The sequence below is a fragment of the Procambarus clarkii genome, chromosome 11 (assembly GCF_040958095.1).
Source record: "Procambarus clarkii isolate CNS0578487 chromosome 11, FALCON_Pclarkii_2.0, whole genome shotgun sequence".
Classification (NCBI taxonomy): Eukaryota; Metazoa; Arthropoda; class Malacostraca; order Decapoda; family Cambaridae; genus Procambarus; species Procambarus clarkii.
The window spans coordinates 24,932,067-24,952,317 of record NC_091160.1 but is presented as its reverse complement, the minus strand read 5'-3'; the positions used below and the strand labels follow the sequence as shown (position 1 = coordinate 24,952,317).

Below are 20,251 nucleotides of genomic sequence, written 5' to 3'. Positions count from 1 at the left end.
TCGTGTTTAGGAGAGTTGTGCCTTAAGCATAGACACTGTGTCTTCCCATATTAACAGGGACTTGATGAAATTAACGTCTAAATGACCCCTCACTTGCTCTAGTGCTCTTGGGAGGTGGTGATCTTTGGTGTATTTAAATACTCCGAAATTATCATCTCTTTTAAGGGTCTGAGCGGGTGGTGGAGCGGGTTAAGGCGTACCTGTTATGCCAGTTGCTGGAAGGCTTCTGTGCTGGCTAGGGTTCGAGTCTCCTGGTGGGAAAGTGTTCTAAAGTTCTATACTTCACTCTCGTGTTTAGGAGAGTTGTGCCTTAAGCATAGACACTGTGTCTTCCCATATTAACAGGGACTTGATGAAATTAACGTCTAAATGACCCCTCACTTGCTCTAGTGCTCTTGGGAGGTGGTGATCTTTGGTGTATTTAAATACTCCGAAATTATCATCTCTTTTAAGGGTCTGAGCGGGTGGTGGAGCGGGTTAAGGCGTACCTGTTATGCCAGTTGCTGGAAGGCTTCTGTGCTGGCTAGGGTTCGAGTCTCCTGGTGGGAAAGTGTTCTAATGTTCTATACTTCACTCTCGTGTTTAGGAGAGTTGTGCCTTAAGCATAGACACTGTGTCTTCCCATATTAACAGGGACTTGATGAAATTAACGTCTAAATGACCCCTCACTTGCTCTAGTGCTCTTGGGAGGTGGTGATCTTTGGTGTATTTAAATACTCCGAAATTATCATCTCTTTTAAGGGTCTGAGCGGGTGGTGGAGCGGGTTAAGGCGTACCTGTTATGCCAGTTGCTAGAAGGCTTCTGTGCTGGCTAGGGTTCGAGTCTCCTGGTGGGAAAGTGTTCTAAAGTTCTATACTTCACTCTCGTGTTTAGGAGAGTTGTGCCTTAAGCATAGACACTGTGTCTTCCCATATTAACAGGGACTTGATGAAATTAACGTCTAAATGACCCCTCACTTGCTCTAGTGCTCTTGGGAGGTGGTGATCTTTGGTGTATTTAAATACTCCGAAATTATCATCTCTTTTAAGGGTCTGAGCGGGTGGTGGAGCGGGTTAAGGCGTACCTGTTATGCCAGTTGCTGGAAGGCTTCTGTGCTGGCTAGGGTTCGAGTCTCCTGGTGGGAAAGTGTTCTAAAGTTCTATACTTCACTCTCGTGTTTAGGAGAGTTGTGCCTTAAGCATAGACACTGTGTCTTCCCATATTAACAGGGACTTGATGAAATTAACGTCTAAATGACCCCTCACTTGCTCTAGTGCTCTTGGGAGGTGGTGATCTTTGGTGTATTTAAATACTCCGAAATTATCATCTCTTTTAAGGGTCTGAGCGGGTGGTGGAGCGGGTTAAGGCGTACCTGTTATGCCAGTTGCTGGAAGGCTTCTGTGCTGGCTAGGGTTCGAGTCTCCTGGTGGGAAAGTGTTCTAAAGTTCTATACTTCACTCTCGTGTTTAGGAGAGTTGTGCCTTAAATATATATATATATATATATATATAAATATATATATATATATATATATATATATATATATATATATATATATATATATATATATATATATATATATATATATATATATCGTGAGAGCTCTATAGCATCTCCCTTCACAACTGTGTCTTACTAGAAACATAGACATTGGTGAGCCGTGCTCACGACCTAGATGAAGCTCTGGCTAATAGCTAACTAAAAGGTAATGGGAGGGAAAACTGAATTACCTGCTTCCACCATCAACGATGTGGACTCGTCCTCTGTTGAGGGTTGAATTGAAGCTCCTGGTCCCGGCTCACGACTAGCTGTAGGGAACACCCCCACACACTCTGATGCTCTTCCCAGGACTTCAACCAATGCCCAAAAATGCGTCTTCTACGTGCTGCTTCCCTCTGCAGGCTCCTACACAACCACTTGAAGGGTTGGAGTCGGTCTCCTAGCCGTCGCCTCCTCCTCACAACTACGTCTGCAGTCCTTACTCACTGCTGCAGTCGTTCGTATTCCCAGCTAGTTTGTTCTTCTCCTTTCTCACGGTGAACTGTCCCAGCCGCTATGTCATCACCCCACTGGTGAAACTATACAGTCGTCCCTGACGTCACTGCCCAGGCTCCACTCTTGCTAAGCACCTGTCACTGGAGCACTTGTTGCTCGTTTTCCGTCAATTCCTTCTTCTGTCCGCTTCACGGACTTCAGGAAGACCTCACAGGATGCTTGCAGACCACTGGTGATGCGTATGTCCACCGGAGAGGGGCGAAAACTGTCAGACTGACAGGACCTCCTACAGCATGTCCGCCCTTGACGACGTGTCGTATCTAACTCCTGGTGCCACGGCGCGCCGCCTGGACCCCCTTTCACTTGTGACGTCATACTTGCCAGGGGCGTGTTACCTATCGTACGTTACGGCTCGTGACCCTGAAACAGCTAACAACAACAAGGTCTAGGGTTATTAAAAAACTGCTGTTCACAAGAGCGGGTCACCAGTATAACCCCTTGATAAGTAATGAGCACGTTAATAAAAATCTTCCTTCAGGACTGAAAGAATAGATATAAAATCTTATATAGATATATATTACATAAATCTCAATAGCAAACAGATGATTATTTGGTCACAATATATCACATTAAAAATATCACTGTATCTTCCAGACATTAAATTAATATTATTATATGTATGGCTATGACAGAACAAAAATGTATAACTTAACTCCACAAGATGCTAACTCTCTGGTTCCGGATCAGCTACTCAATAACAATAACGTGGGAGTCAAAACATTGCCTTGCCCCGCGAACAATTTGCCAAAGTTACAATATTTATTATTTCAACAATGGAGCAATACATTGTGACAAGAGTAATCTTAAACTAACTTAATGAATAATTTATACATATTGATATACAAAAATAAGGTAATTATTTCTTTACATAGTAATTAAAATACGCATACAGAGGGGAATAATGGCATGCTCACCCAGCAACGGACGATCCCACGACAATTTGCCAGATACAGTTCACTCAATTATTATTCACCTCTGTTACCCACATATGATCACATATAAATCATTAGTTCCCGTGGGAAACTGAGCTCACAAAGAAATAAAACAATCATTCCCACGATACGTTGGGCCTAACGCCAACACTGTAACATGAAATTACTTTTGCATAGAACATATAAGTATATCAATATACATACTTGTAATTTACACACAATTATAAATGTACATATTAATTTATTTACTTACGTATCTTATAGGGGTACGTAACAGGGCGTTTCTCATTGGCTCCCTGTACCACGTCACCGTCCTTGACCAATCTGGTGCCACTGACGTCATAACGTCTTGGCGAGAAAACGTAGGGGCCGGCACCATCTTGGCGTCTAAAAGTCTCTCCAAACAGTGGCCAAAACACTCTTCTTTAGCTAATTTCTCGCCAACGCGAGAACACCTCATGCTCCCACATATGTCAAATTGTTCCCTGGAACGCAGAGAACGTTCGGGTAAAGTAGATATGACTCTTACAGCTGGCGAGAGAGAAATATAAGGGGGGGGGGGGAACACCGTCACAGTATGTATGTTCTATATATATTTACAATGTTCATTAAATAAAGTGCTTCAGCATGCCCATTCTGTAAGTTGCTTCAATATGTACTTTCCATAGAGTGCTTCAATGTGTAGATTCTGTGAATTGCTGCAGTATGCATTATTTAAAATGCTTCAGAACATACATTTTATGAAGTACTTCAGTAAATAAGTTCCATAAAGTGTTTTTATATGTACATGCTATAAAGTGTTTCAGTAAGTACATTCTATAGTCTTAAATTATGTATATTCTATAAAGTGCTCTGTAAGTACATTCCATAAAGTGCTTCCGTTTGTACTTTCCACAAAGTGTTTTAGTTAGTACGTTCGATAAAGTGTTTCAATATGTACCCGCTGCAGTTATCCACAGTAATTGACATAAAATATGACAGGGTAATTTAAGACGTGACACAAATGTTTGTTATACTGGCACATTGAGAGGCACCTGGACCACAGCTGACAATTTTTATGTAACAATAATATCTTCGTGTTTTTTAAATTGTTTTGTTTAAAGTAAAAATAATGTCTTCGTTTTTTTTTTGTTAACTGTATTGTTTAAAGTAATAATAATGTCTGTGGTTTTGTTGTAACTGCTGTGTTTAAGTAACAATAATGTTCGTGCTTTTTTTGTTTAACTGTCTTGTTTAAAGTGACAATAATGTCTTCGTGTTTTTTTAATTGTTTTGTTTAAGTAATAATAATGCCTTCGTGATTTTTTAACTGTTTTGTTTAGAGTAACAATAATATTCGTGTTTTTTTTAAGTTTTGTTTGAAGTAATAATGATGTAATAATGTCTTCATGTATTTTTTAACTGTTTTGTTTAAAATAACAATAATGTATTCGTGCTGCTTTTTAACTGTTTTATTAAAAGTACTTTGCTTCGGGAGACCGGGTGACGATAGAGGCAAAGCTGCATTCGTCATCGTACCACACCTAATTTTTCTCTATAATATCTAAACGTTTTTATGTAAGTTTTGTTTACAAAAAAGGCATATATATATTTAATTGATTTTACCTGATGCGTGGGGGCGATTCTTCGTGGAATTAAGAAGGAAAAACAGCTTATATTCTCTCCTCGCACCCAATTCAACACAACCAGAATTTTGTATATAATTTTAAACATTATTTTGATAGTTGTTTACATAAAATTTATAGATATATTTCATTAAACCGTAAATATTTTTTTCCGGACGCCCTTGTAGTAAATTCCCTGTGCTCAGTTCACTCCAATCAAACCATAGCACTTAGAATGTATAACTTATTTTATGAAACCTTCTCATTTTTCTGTTTATTTATATATATTCAAAATACAAATAATATTTCAAGTTTGACACATTCTACACTTCAAGGGAGGAAATGATTCTCTTGCTGTGTCTTGTCTCTCTGTTTATGTCAAGAGCACACGCTGAAACAAGCATCGTTCCCTCAGGCCCAGACGTTGAAAAAGTGTATGGTGTCGTACTTCAGCTACGTCGTCCTGCCTCTCATGGCATCAGCGACGGTGTTCATCATCACTGGTCTCTTCCTGCTGCTGCGCGAGGGCCTCGAAATCGCACCCATCATGTACATCGCCGACGAGGCTTTCATTCTCATTGTGTTGGCGCACTCCGGCCAGGACTTTTCAGACAAGGTGAGTAGCGGTAATCTACCTTGTTCTTAGTTACAGTGACTTGTCTCGTCTCATGAATATATTAATTCGGAGAACCGTATACAAGAGGCACAGACACAGTCTCGCTCCTTCATATTCTCTCAAACCTATGACTGCTGCAGACAAGAACTTTATAATGCAACACATGAGATCTGAAGGAAGAAGTGGGAATATTACGTAAATAACTGACCATGAAAAGCAATTTCCCAATAGAAGACATGATAAGAAGCTAACATGATGCCAATATTCAAGATGGGAGATAACAGAGAGGCAATAAGTTCATTTCAGTATCCCAAATCAGAAAAAAAACGAGGAATGGATGGACTGCACTTTTCTAGTCGGCCAGATGGTCTTTAATTAAATCCACCCACAAAAGACTGTCATTAGATATAGTGAACAAAGCGGGTTTACCAGGACATTACCGACGCTGGATACGGAATAGGCTACAGAGAAGGAGGGAAGGACACATTACCCGAGAGGTGTAATCAAGACGGAGAAAGGTTTACATTATCGTACATTTAGTTCCTACACTACTTCTTGGACTACTTGTAACAATACTTGTAATTTTTATTTAAACCACTAAAGTTTTGTCACCTCCATAGCTTGCCCGTTTCACTACTACACTTGATTCTTCTCAATCAACTTATTGGTTCTTTGGGAATGTGACACTATGGCGCCTCTCCTGTAGTGTTAAATCTTAGTTAATTATAATCGCAATTGTCTATTTTACAATTAATTTTGACAAAATCAGTAACTGATTATTTTTGGCTAGTACTGAATAAAAAATATTGTTATGGGAAGCACTTAATGATAACTTCCTACATTCTATCCAAATAGTTTACAATACTGATTTCTATTTAAAAGTATTTTAATGCAACATTTTTTTCCTATCCCAGATAAAATCAGAAATGTCGTCCTTTCCTGATGATTTGATTTGTGTAATTGTATTCGTTAACTAAGATATAAATCATGACTTAGAAATTCAGGGCCTCTGAAATTGTCCATATATTTTTAATTTCAATAACGTCTATTATTCTGTACAACCAGTCTTCCTGATTTCCTCTAACTTATTTATAACGCTTCTATTATGCGCACAGGAATCATAATAATATTATTAATAATTTATTAGTGCTTTGAAATTTTATGTTTTGATATTGCAGGGATGTTTTGTCTCTCGTATTTCCAATTTATCTAAATAGTTTTTATGGCAATTTTATATTGACATATCCTACGCTGCCTACTCATATCACATTTTATTGACACATCCTACGCTGCCTACTCATATCACATTATATTGACACATCCTACGCTGCCCACTCATATCACATTATATTGACACATCCTACACTGCCCACTCATACTGCGATATAATGAAACATCCTACGCTGCCCACTCGTACAGCGATATATTGACACATCCTACGCTGCCCTACATTGTGGCTTTAGATGCCAAGGAAGACAAACAAAATGCTTATGTAACATACACAGAGTTCGTAAAGGCCTTCGACAAATGTGACCATAGTGTTATTGCGAACAAAATGCGCTTAAACGTAATCACCTGGAAAAAACAGGAAGATGGATCTACAATTTCCTAATTAACAGTGTGTAATAGTCAACAAATTAAAATTCGGTCTATCAGCCGTGAAAGCTCAGTCCCCCAAGGGTACTGTGCTTGCTCCAATACTCTTCTCCTCATATCGGACATAGACAAGGACACACACTACAGTACCGAATCATCCTTTGCTGATTACACTAGGATTTTTATGAAAGTTGACAGCATAGAGGACATAGCAAGCCTCCAAACTGATGTAAACCGGGTCTTTTAATGGGTCATATAAAATAATAGGGCATTTAATGAAGATAAGTTCCTGCTCCAGCGCTATGGAAAAATAAAATATATAAACAGAAATCACGTACAAAACGCAGTTAAATCATACCATAGAACGTAAAAGCAATGTAAAGGAATTGGGGGTAATCATTTTAGAAGACCTTAAATTCAAAGAACACAATAAAGTAGCCGTCACAGCTGAAAGAAAAATGGCAGATTGGATAACAAGAACCTTTAAAACATGAGCTGACGTACCAATGATGATTCTTTTTAAGACGCTAATGCTCTCCAGAATGGAATACTGTTGCACAATAACAGACCCTTTCAGAGCTCTAGAAACTGCTGACCTGGAGAGCGTGCAGAGATTCTATACTGCTGGCATCCACACAATAAACCATCTAAATTACTGGCACCGACTAAAATGCCTAAATCTGTATTCTCTAAACAGAGGTGGGAAAGACACATAATAATTCAAAATTATTAATTTTGACTGGGTCCAAATCTGCACTCAGAAATAACACAACATGAGACCAGAAGGCATTGCAGGATATGCAGAATAACCCACGCTGAAAAAACAAAGGTGCAATAGATACTCTGAGAGAAAATTCTGTCAACATCAGAGGCCCGAGACTGTTCAACACGCTTCCCACTTCACATAAGGGGCATAACTGGTCGACCCCTAACAGTGTTCAGGAGAGAACTCGATAAACACCTCCAAAGGGTACCTGATCAACCAGCCTGTGATTCAAGCGTAAGGCTACGCCCAGCCGCGTCCAACAGCCTCGTTGACATGACCATCAATCAGCAGGCCTAGGGCGCGATGAACTTGAACCCTGGAATAACCGCAAGGTAACAACCCACTCATACCACGATATATTAACATATCCTACACTGCCCACTCACGTCCAGGAATATAGATACACATAGAGGACTCCTTGTTGATTCAGTTGAATTCAGGGTTGCAATGCTTTTACCATGTCTCGTAGTGTTGTGGTCTAGTATGATATTTTGAGAGTGCCAAATGAGCGATTTCGATTCCCATTCATGGCTCCTACTGAGCCATGAGAGAGGGAATCCTACTGAGGTTCCTACAGAAGCTACTCATGGCTCCTACTGAGCCTACTCTATATATATATATATATATATATATATATATATATATATATATATATATATATATATATATATATATATATATATATATATATATATATATATATATATATATATATATATATATATATATATATATATATATATATATATATATATATATATATATATTGGTGTATACTGGCAGCAGGTTTTCTTTCAAACATGTTTCATTGAATATGACCGCATATTCTGTATTTATTATTTTCTGGTTTAGGGCTTCTATCCCTCTAACTATTTTCTTAGCATCAGGGCTTAATTGAAATAGGAGTTCTCCAAAACTCATTTTCGTACTTTTAAGGTGAAGAAAAGAAGTGATTTACTATAGAGTGTATTACACTTATTTGTATAATTTGCACGACGTTTCGAACCTCCATGGTTCATTCTCAAGTGAACAGATCTTACAATACTAGTTGATTTTATACCCGCATTAGGTCAGGTGATAATACAATGAAGGTGAAAACATGGGGGGATACATAAGGGATAAACATAGGGGCTGCAGAAGGCTTATTGGCCCATACGAGGCATCTCCTATCTAAACACAAAGATTAATCCAGTGTAATTGGCCTGTTATGTTGGACATTGTCTTCTGTGTTGGCATCGATATGTTCTTGTAAGGACAAGACAAGAACATATCGATGCCAACACAGAAGACAATGTCCAACATAACAGGCTAATTACACTGGATTAATCTTTGTGTTTAGATAGGAGATGCCTCGTATGGGCCAATAAGCCTTCTGCAGCCCCTATGTTTATCCCTTATGTATCCCCCCATGTTTTCACCTTCATTGTATTATCACCTGACCTAATGCGGGTATAAAATCAACTAGTATTGTAAGATCTGTTCACTTGAGAATGAACCATGGAGGTTCGAAACGTCGTGCAAATTATACAAATAAGTGTAATACACTCTATAGTAAATCACTTCTTTTCTTCACCTTAAAAGTACGAAAATGAGTTTTGGAGAACTCCTATTTCAATTAAGCCCTGATGCTAAGAAAATAGTTAGAGGGATAGAAGCCCTAAACCAGAAAATAATAAATACAGAATATGCAGTCATATTCAATGAAACATATATATATATATATATATATATATATATATATATATATATATATATATATATATATATATATATATATATATATACGCGTCTCACACCACACGCCCTCCGAATTGCTGTGGCCCTCCGCCTTGCTGCCCCAATCCACACCAGATATAGGTGTATTTGCGGCGAGGTGGTGGCTGACAGGTACGGTCACCATGGCCTACTCTGCCAAAGCACAGGGGGATGGCACTCGAGGCACAGTGAAGTTACCGACATCATCAAGAGGAGCCTCACCACAGCTGGATGCCCAGCTGAAAGAGAGCCCCGTTACCTAACGCCCCGTAACTCTGATGCTCTTATTGGTCGCCCGGATGGTATCACAGTGAACCCCTGGAAGAATGGCAAGCAGTTGGTATGGGACTACACGTGCGTATCAACCCTGGCTAACACCTACATTAACCTCAGTGTTGCACAACCAGGTGGCGCTGCCACCCACAGGGAAGCAGCCAAATCCCGTAAGTATAGAGAACTGGATCACCACTACAACTTTGTCCCCATTGCTTCTGAGACGCTCGGCGCCTGGGGTAAAAGTGCTACCAGTTTTTTGAAGGAACTGGGTTCTAGGCTCATTGAAACAACAAGGGACACGAGAGCTGCAAGCTTTCTTTTCCAGCGCCTCAAGTGTGGCGATACAGAGGGGAAATGCGCACTGCATCCAGGGTTCCTGGCCGCCATCTGAGGAGCTGGAGGAACTCGACAACCTATGACAACCATCTTTGTAACCCATATGTAACTCCTTTTTTGTAACAAAGTTCAAATAAAGTAAATATATATGTGTACATACAAAAGAATGGGGGTGGTAGGAGAAGATAATATTAGTGTTCAGTGAGAAACCACAAGGTCTCCTCTGAATACTTTTTATTTTCTTCTCCGAGGCTATGGGTCCCCACATTGGCACCAGAGGTGGTACCCTCACAAACTTTATATAAATTTATATATATATATATATATATATATATATATATATATATATATATATATATATATATATATATGTTTTTCGACTATATATATACATATATATATATATATATATATATATATATATATATATATATATATATATATATATATATATATATATATATATATATATATGTCGTACCTAATAGCCAGAACGCACTTCTCAGCCTACTATTCAAGGCCCGATTTGCCTAATAAGCCAAGTTTTCATGAATTAATGTTTTTTCGTCTACCTAACCTACCTAACCTAACCTAACCTAGCTTTTTTTGGCTACCTAACCTAACCTTACCTATATATATAGGTTAGGTTAGGTAGGGTTGGTTAGGTTCGGTCATATATCTACGTTAATTTTAACTCCAATAAAAAAAAATTGACCTCATACATAGAGAAAAGGGTTGCTTTATCATTTCATAAGAAAAAAATTATAGTAAATATATTAATTCAGGAAAACTTGGCTTATTAGGCAAATCGGGCCTTGAATAGTAGGCTGAGAAGTGAGTTCTGGCTACTAGGTACGATATATATATATATATATATATATATATATATATATATGTCGTACCTAATAGCCAGAACGCACTTCTCAGCCTACTATGCAAGGCCCGATTTGCCTAATAAGCCAAGTTTTCATGAACTAATTGTTTTTCGACTACCTAACCTACCTAACCTAACCTAACCTAACTTTTTCGGCAACCTAACCTAACCTAACCTATAAAGATAGGTTAGGTTAGGTTAGGTAGGGTTGGTTAGGTTAGGTCATATATCTACGTTAATTTTAACTCCAGTAAAAAAAATTGACCTCATACATAATGAAATGGGTAGCTTTATCATTTGATAAGAAAAAAATTAGAGAAAATATATTAATTCAGGAAAACTTGGCCTATTAGGCAAATCGGGCCTTGCATAGTAGTCCAAAAAGTGCGTTCTGGCTACTAGGTACGACATATATATATATATATATATATATATATATATATATGTCGTACCTAGTAGCCAGAACGCACTTCTCAGCCTACTATGCAAGGCCCGATTTGCCTAATAAGCCAAGTTTTCATGAATTAATTGTTTTTCGACTACCTAACCTACCTAACCTAACCTATCTTTTTCAGCTACCTAACCCAACATTACCTATAAAGATAGGTTAGGTTAGGTAGGGTTGGTTAGGTTCGGTCATATATCTACGTTAATTTTAACTCCAATAAAAAAAAATTGACCTCATACATAATGAAATGGGTAGCTCTATCATTTCATAAGAAAAAAATTAGAGAAAATATATTAATTCGTGAAAACTTGGCTTATTAGGCAAATTGGGCATTGCATAGTAGGCTGAGAAGTGAGTTCTGGCTACTAGGTACGATATATATATATATATATATATATATATATATATATATATATATATATATATATATATATATATATATATATATATATATATATATATATATATATATGTCGTACCTAGTAGCCAGAACGCACTTCTCAGCCTACTATGCATGGCCCGATTTGCCTAATAAGCCAAGTTTTCATGAATTAATGTTTTTTCGACTACCTAACCTACCTAACCTAACCTAACCTAACTTTTTTGGCTACCTAACCTAACCTAACCTATAAAGATAGGTTAGGTTAGGTTAGGTAGGGTTGGTTAGGTTCGGTCACATATCTACGTTAATTTTAACTCCAATAAAAAAAATGACCTCATACATAATGAAATGGGTAGCTTTATCATTTCATAAGAAAAAATTTAGAGAAATTATATTAATTCAGGAAAACTTGGCTTATTAGGCAAATCGGGCCTTGCATAGTAGGCCGAGAAGTGCGTTCTGGCTACTAGGTACGACATATATAAATATATATATATATATATATATATATATATATATATATATATATATATATATATATATATATATATATATATATATATATATATATATGTCGTACCTAATAGCCAGAACGCACTTCTCAGCCTACTATTCAAGGCCCGATTTGCCTAATAAGCCAAGTTTTCATGAATTAATGTTTTTTCGTCTACCTAACCTACCTAACCTAACCTAACCTAGCTTTTTTTGGCTACCTAACCTAACCTTACCTATAAATATAGGTTAGGTTAGGTTAGGTAGGGTTGGTTAGGTTCGGTCATATATCTACGTTAATTTTAACTCCAATAAAAAAAAATTGACCTCATACATAGAGAAAAGGGTTGCTTTATCATTTCATAAGAAAAAAATTATAGTAAATATATTAATTCAGGAAAACTTGGCTTATTAGGCAAATCGGGCCTTGAATAGTAGGCTGAGAAGTGAGTTCTGGCTACTAGGTACGACATATATATATATATATATATATATATATATATATATATATATATATATATATATATATATATATATATATATATATGTCATACCTAGTAGCCAGAACGCACTTTTTGGCCTACTATGCAAGGCCCGATTTGCCTAATAAGCCAAGTTTTCCTGAATTAATATATTTTCTCTATTATTTTTCTTATGAAAATTAGAGAAATTATATTAATTCAGAAAAACTTGGCTTATTAGGCAAATCGGGCCTTGCATAGTAGGCCGAGAAGTGCGTTCTGGCTACTAGGTACGACATATATATATATATATATATATATATATATATATATATATATATATATATATATATACATATATATATATATATATATATATATATATATATATATATATATATATATATATATATATATATATATATATATATATGTCGTACCTAGTAGCCAGAACGCACTTTTTGGCCTACTATGCAAGGCCCGATTTGCCTAATAAGCCAAGTTTTCCTGAATTAATATATTTTCTCTATTATTTTTCTTATGAAATGATAAAGCTACCCAATTCATTATGTATGAGGCCAATTTTTTTTTATTGGAGTTAAAATTAACGTAGATATATGACCGAACCTAACCAACCCTACCTAACCTAACCTAATCTATGTTTATAGGTTAGGTTAGGTAGCCGAAAAAGTTAGGTTAGGTAGGTTAGGTAGTCGAAAAACAATTAATTCATGAAAATTTGGCTTATTAGGCAAATCATGCCTTGCATAGTAGGCTGAGAAGCGCGTTCTTACTACAAGGTACGACATATCTATAAATTATATATATATATATATATATATATATATATATATATATATATATATATATATATATATATATATATATATATATATATATATATATATATATATATATATATATATGTCGTACCTAGTAGCCAGAACTCACTTCTCAGCCTACTATGCAAGGCCCGATTTGCCTAATAAGCCAAGTTTTCCTGAATTAATATATTTTCTCTAATTTTTTTCCTATGAAATGATAAAGCTACCCATTTCATTATGTATGAGGTCAATTTTTTTTATTGGAGTTAAAATTAACGTAGATATATGACCGAACCTAACCAACCCTACCTAACCTAACCTAACCTATCTTTATAGGTTAGGTTAGGTTAGGTAGCCGAAAAAGTTAGGTTAGGTTAGGTAGGTTAGGTTGCCGAAAAACAATTAATTCATGAAAACTTGGCTTATTAGGCATATTGGGCCTTGCATAGTAGGCTGAGAAGTGCGTTCTGGCTACTAGGTACGACATATATATATATATATATATATATATATATATATATATATATATATATATATATATATATATATATATATATATATATATATATATATATATATATATATATATATATATATATATGTCGTACTTAGTAGCCAGAACTCACTTCTATGCCTACTATGCAAGGCCCGATTTGCCTAATAAGCCAAGTTTTCATGAATTAATTGTTTTTCGTCTACCTAACCTACCTAACCTAACCTAACCTAACTTTTTCGGCTACCTAACCTAACCTAACCTATAAAGATAGGTTAGGTTAGGTTAGGTAGGGTTGGTTAGATTCTGTCATATATCTACGTTAATTTTACCTCCAATAAAAAAAAATTGACCTCATTCGTAATGTAATGGGTAGCTTTATCATTTCATAAGAAAAAAGTTGGAGAAAATATATTAATTCAGGAAAACTTGGCTTATTAGGCAAATCAGGCCTTGAATAGTAGGCTGAGAAGTGAGTTCTGGCTACTAGGTACGACATATATATATATATATATATATATATATATATATATATATATATATATGTCGTACCTAGTAGCCAGAACGCACTTCTCAGCCTACTATGCAGGGCCCGATTTTCCTAATAAGCCAAATTTTCATGAATTAATTGTTCATGGAAATTATTCACAAATTTTTCGAAATTATTCACAAAATTAAATCACAATTAATTCATGAAAATTTGGCTTATTAGGCAAATCGGGCCTTGCATAGTAGGCTGAGAAGTGCGTTCTGGCTACTAGGTACGACATATATATACATTATATATATATATAAATATATATATATATATATATATATATATATATATATATATATATATATATATATATATATGTCGTACCTAGTAGCCAGAACGCACTTTTTGGCCTACTATGCAAGGCCCGATTTGCCTAATAAGCCAAGTTTTCCTGAAATAATATATTTTCTCTAATTTTTTTCTTATGAAATGATAAAGCTACCCATTTCATTATGTATGAGGTCAATAAAAAATTTTTATTGGAGTTAAAATTAACGTAGATATATGACCGAACCTAACCAACCCTACCTAACCTAACCTAACCTATCTTTATAGGTTAGGTTAGGTTAGGTAGCCGAAAAAGTTAAGTTAGGTTAGGTTAGGTAGGTTAGGTAGATGAAAAACAACTAATTCATGAAAACTTGGCTTATTAGGCAAATCGGGCCTTGCATAGTAGGCCAAAAAGTGCGTTCTGGCTACTAGGTACGACATATATATATATATATATATATATATATATATATATATATATATATATATATATATGTCGTACCTAGTAGCCAGAACTCACTTCTCAGCCTACTATTCAAGGCCCGAAGCTACTTCATGCTACAAACGAGTGGAGAAATAGCAACATCGACGAAAGTATCCGTACCCGCATTGAACAACACCTCGACATCCTCACAGACCAACATCACCTCAGCACTGAAACAAGGATTATCAAGAAACTAACAACATTATATGGAGGACCTATGGCAATTCCACGACCAAGAGATGGCTTCCTGAACCTTGCAGGAATTAACCTCACTGAGGACCAAGTCACTCTCCTAAATCTGGGCATAAACTGTCATGTTATGTCCAGACCGAGTGAGATGGCCCGGAAAGTAGAGTTGGAAATTCTGTTGGACGACATATTCGACCTCGAGACACAAAAGAAGGTCACTACCAAAGATCCCTTACAAGCAGAGCTTATTGCAGAAGGAGGAAAGAATCGAGGCAATTACAGAAGCACCATACTGTCCCCCAAGCTTAAAGCGGCAGCTAAAAGCCTTCGTGAGAACAAGGAGATAGTTGTCAGGAGAGGTGACAAGTCGCCAATATATGTCATTCTTAAAAAATACGAATATCTGGCGAAAATGAACATCATACTCTCTGACCAAACTAAGTTCCAAAGGGTAACGAAGGACACTACAGCCGAATTAAAAGCAAAGGTGAACAAACTGATCGAAACTGTGAACGCCAAGAAATCTGGACTCCACCTGCCAAAGATCATTGGGGAATATAAGCCTGGATATGCGTATGGAAATGTCAAGACACACAAGCCTGGAAACCGACTTCGGCCAATCATTAGCCAGATACCCACACCCACGTACAGACTGGCGAAGCGACTCAACGGCCTGCTGACTCCTTATGTTCCTTGCGCCTTCAGCCTGAAGTCTCCAAAGGAATTTGTTGACTTACTGCGGGGCACACGGGCCACAGGGATAAGAGCCTCGTTGGACGTAGAATCGCTGTTTACCAACGTACCTGTGGACGAGACAATCGGAATGATAGCCGACAGAGTGTATCGTGATCCAGCCTGTACTCCTCTTGACATACCAGAAAATATTCTGAGGAAACTACTCCAAGCTTGTACTAAAGAGGCACCCTTCTTGAGCCCGGATGGGCACATGTATAAGCAAGTAGATGGGGTCGCCATGGGTTCTCCCCTAGGTGTCCTGTTTGCAAACTTCTACATGGGTACCATCGAGCAAAAAGTCTTAGTCGACATGAACTTGAAACCGGCCATATACTGCAGGTATGTTGACGACATTTTTACACAGGTACCTGATGTCAGACATCTGCAGGAGCTGAAGGAGGCATTTGAGCAGAGTTCCGTGCTGCGTTTCACTTACGAGATGGAAAAGGACGGGAAGCTGCCCTTTCTAGATGTAACAGTCATGGAAAAGGGCGGAGGTTTCCACACTGCAGTCTACACTAAGGAAACAAACATAGGAATGTGCCTAAATGCCAACAGCGACTGCCCAGACAGGTACAAGAGGAGTGTTGTTAACGCATATGTCGACCGTGCTCTCAGCCACAGCTCAGAATGGAAGCAAGTCGACGAAGAACTCTGTAGGGTAAGGCAGGTCCTAGTCAATAACGGCTTCTCCAATGGTTTCGTCGAAGACATCATAAGAAGGAAAGTGAAAAGCCATGCAACCTCTGAAGAGACAACTAACACAACACCTATACCCCCTATTAGACTATTTTACAGGAACTTCTTTTCCACAGCTCATAAAACGGAGGAAAGGGTCCTGAAAGATATTGTTAATAGAAACGTTATCCCTACAGACAAAAATCAGAGGATACAACTGACGATTTACTATAAAACCAGAAAAACGGCTAGCCTACTCATGAGAAACTCTCCAGACACAAAACAGAACGCTTTAAAAGAGACTAACGTCGTCTATGCCTTCAAATGCCATCTTGAACACTGTAAGCTCAAAAAAACCCAGTATATAGGCAAGACAACAACATCTCTTTCTAGGCGTTTAACGATGCATAAGCAACAGGGCTCCATTAAGGAACATATAATCTCTTCCCACAACCAAACCATCGCCAGAGAAATCCTAGTAAACAACACAGAAATCATTGATAGATACAGCGATAGCAGGCGGCTTGACGTTTGCGAGGCACTACACATCAAGAAGTCAACACCAGCAATCAACAGCCAATTATTGCACAACTATATTCTACCCACCTCAAGACTCCGCTCCAATATAGAAGCATCAAGAAATATGGACCAATAGGCTTTCTACAAACACTTCTATTCAATATCCATTGTTTCGTGTTCTGTCTTGTGTTGATGAAATTAATACCCTATTAATACCCTCTTGTTCTGTCTTGTGTTGATGAAATTAATACCCTATTAATGCCACATCTTGTTCTGTCTTGTGTTAATGCCACATCACCCCTTCCACCTCACTCAAATGTAGATATAAAATCGGAGATGCGTAAGTTCTATTCAGTTGTGTATTTGTGAACTAAAGTCTTTGAAAATGTAATAAGTTTTACGAAACGCGCTCGTGTCGTGTCAGACTAGAAATAAAAATGAATTTTGGAGAATTGATTTTTGATTTACCTCCAACAGTGAAAAGAAATGTACGAAAGATTGAGAAAATTCGTGTTAGAATTATTAATCTTTTAATTATTAACCAAGGCACAGTGCCTTAAGTGATGTGCCTTAAGCATAGACACTGTGTCTTCCCATATTAACAGGGACTTGATGAAATAAACGTATAAATGACCCCTCACTTGCTCTAGTGCTCTTGGGAGGTGGTGATCTTTGGTGTATTTAAATACTCCGAAATTACCATCTCTTTTAAGGGTCTGAGCAGGTGGTGGAGCGGGTTAAGGCGTACCTGTTATGCCAGTTGCTGGAAGGCTTCTGTGCTGGCTAGGGTTCGAGTCTCCTGGTGGGAAAGTGTTCTAAAGTTATATATATATATATATATATATATATATATATATATATATATATATATATATATATATATATATATATATATATATATATATATATATATATATATATATATATAACTTTAGAACACTTTCCCACCATATATAGAACACTATATATATATATATATATATATATATATATATATATATATATATATATATATATATATAATTTGCACAACGTTTCGAACCTCCATGGTTCATTCTCAAGTGAAGCGATTTTACAGGGCTGCTTGATTTTATACCCGCACTGGGTCAGGTGATAAGACAAATAAGGTGAAAACATGGGGGGATACATAAGGGATAAATGTGGGGTGAAACATTGACGGGAGACATCTCCCGTCACGAAGGGTGCAGTCGCACCTCCACAGATGTCCAGTATCAGCTCTTGATACTGGTAATGGCTCAAAAGGGCCACCACTTACGGGCTATTCATGCCCGTGCCACCTCTTGGGTGGCTTAATCTTCACCAATCAATCAATCGGTGAAACATAAGAACATAAGAATAGAGGTAGCTGCAGAAGGCTTATTGGCCCATACGAGGCAGCTTCTATCTACATACAAAGATTAATCAAGTGTAATTGGCCTGTTATGTTGAACATTGTCTTCTGTGTTGGCATCGTTATGTTCTGGTCTTGCCCTTACTTTCATGGTGGGTAGAGTAAATAGTTCCGTGATTTGGGTGTTCATGGTAGGTTCTTTCTATTCTTATGTGAATTGCTTCAAGAATTTGTAATCTTCTTGCATCTTGGGTTTTGTCTATTATACAGGTATTCTTGTTCAACATTTCTCTTGTTAGGGTGATGTCATGGGCTTGTCTCATGTGATTCCTAGGGACACCGGATTGAAGATGGCATGTCAAACGCCTCGTCAGCTTGGTCGACGTCATACCTATGTACTTAGATTGAAGGTTACATCCTTCGTCGGGGCAAGTGTACATGTATACAACGCTTGACTGCTGTAGAGGGTTTTCCGTCGGCTTCGGGCTGTTTTTGATAAGGAGTTCGGAAGTCTTCTTGGTTTTGTAGAATATTATCAGGTTTATGTTTTGGGTAGGAGTAATGCTTTTTACTCCTTTACGGATTAGTTCTTTCATTATTCTTTCCTCTTTTATATGTTCACTGTGCATGGTTGATTTGTAATATAATTTTATTGGAGGTATTGTGGTTTCTGTTCTAGGTTCAGGATTATACCAACGGTCCAAGTGTCTTCTTATAGCAGCGTTTATTTCCGCGTTGCTATATCCGTTGTTCACCAATACCTGAGTTACTCTTTCAAACTTTCTACTCACGTTGCTCCATTCAGAGCAGTGAGTAAACGCTCGACGAATATAAGCATTGAGAACACTGGCTTTGTATCTTTGGGGGCACTCACTTCTACCGTTCAGGAATAATCCTATGTTGGTGGGCTTGGTATATACGTTGGTGCTTAAAGAGGTTCCTGTTTTTGTTATTAGTACATCCAAGAATGGCAGACTGTTATTTTCACTATTTTCATGTGTAAATCGGAGTACTGACTCTCTCTCTATATGTCTTTTTACGTCAATTAGTTCATCTGAGTCTTTTACTATTACGAATATGTCATCTACATAACGGCAATATACAGTTGGTTTTTGTCTGCTACTGAAAACCCTGTCTTCGATGGTTCCCAAATAAAAATTAGCAAATAAAACTCCTGAGGGGAAGCCCATTGCTACTCCGTCTATTTGTAAATACATGTCTCCTTATGGACTGATGAAAGGGGCTTCCTTTGTACATGCTTCGAGAAGACTCTTCAAGTGTGGCTCAGGTATGTCTAATTTGGGGGTGCTCTCGTCTCTGTATACTCTGTCCAGTATCATTCCTATGGTTGTGTCGACTGGGACGTTGGTAAATAGGGATTCAACGTCCAGGGAAGCAATGATACCATCGGGCTGGGTAGATTTGATCAATTGTAGGAAATCTGCTGATGATTGTAGACTAAACTTACTTGGAGTGTATGGAGTTAAGAGTTCATTGAGTTTTTTTGCCAGGTGATAAGTTGGGGTTGGTATTTGGCTGATTATAGGGCGTAGTGGGTTACCTGGTTTGTGTGACTTAACATTGCCGTAGGCATATC

General features: G+C 37.3%; 1 long non-coding RNA gene across 1 annotated transcript in view; it reads right to left on the bottom strand.

The window, feature by feature from the left end:
* The window catches only part of LOC123758523 (uncharacterized), a 103,132-nt gene extending 100,835 nt beyond the window's left edge, over positions 1–2,297 (bottom strand). The window contains exon 1 of the long non-coding RNA XR_011228131.1: positions 1,711–2,297. This is a non-coding gene — a long non-coding RNA (uncharacterized lncRNA). The remainder of the gene's footprint in view (positions 1–1,710) is intronic.
* Between the last annotated feature and the right edge of the window lie 17,954 nt (positions 2,298–20,251).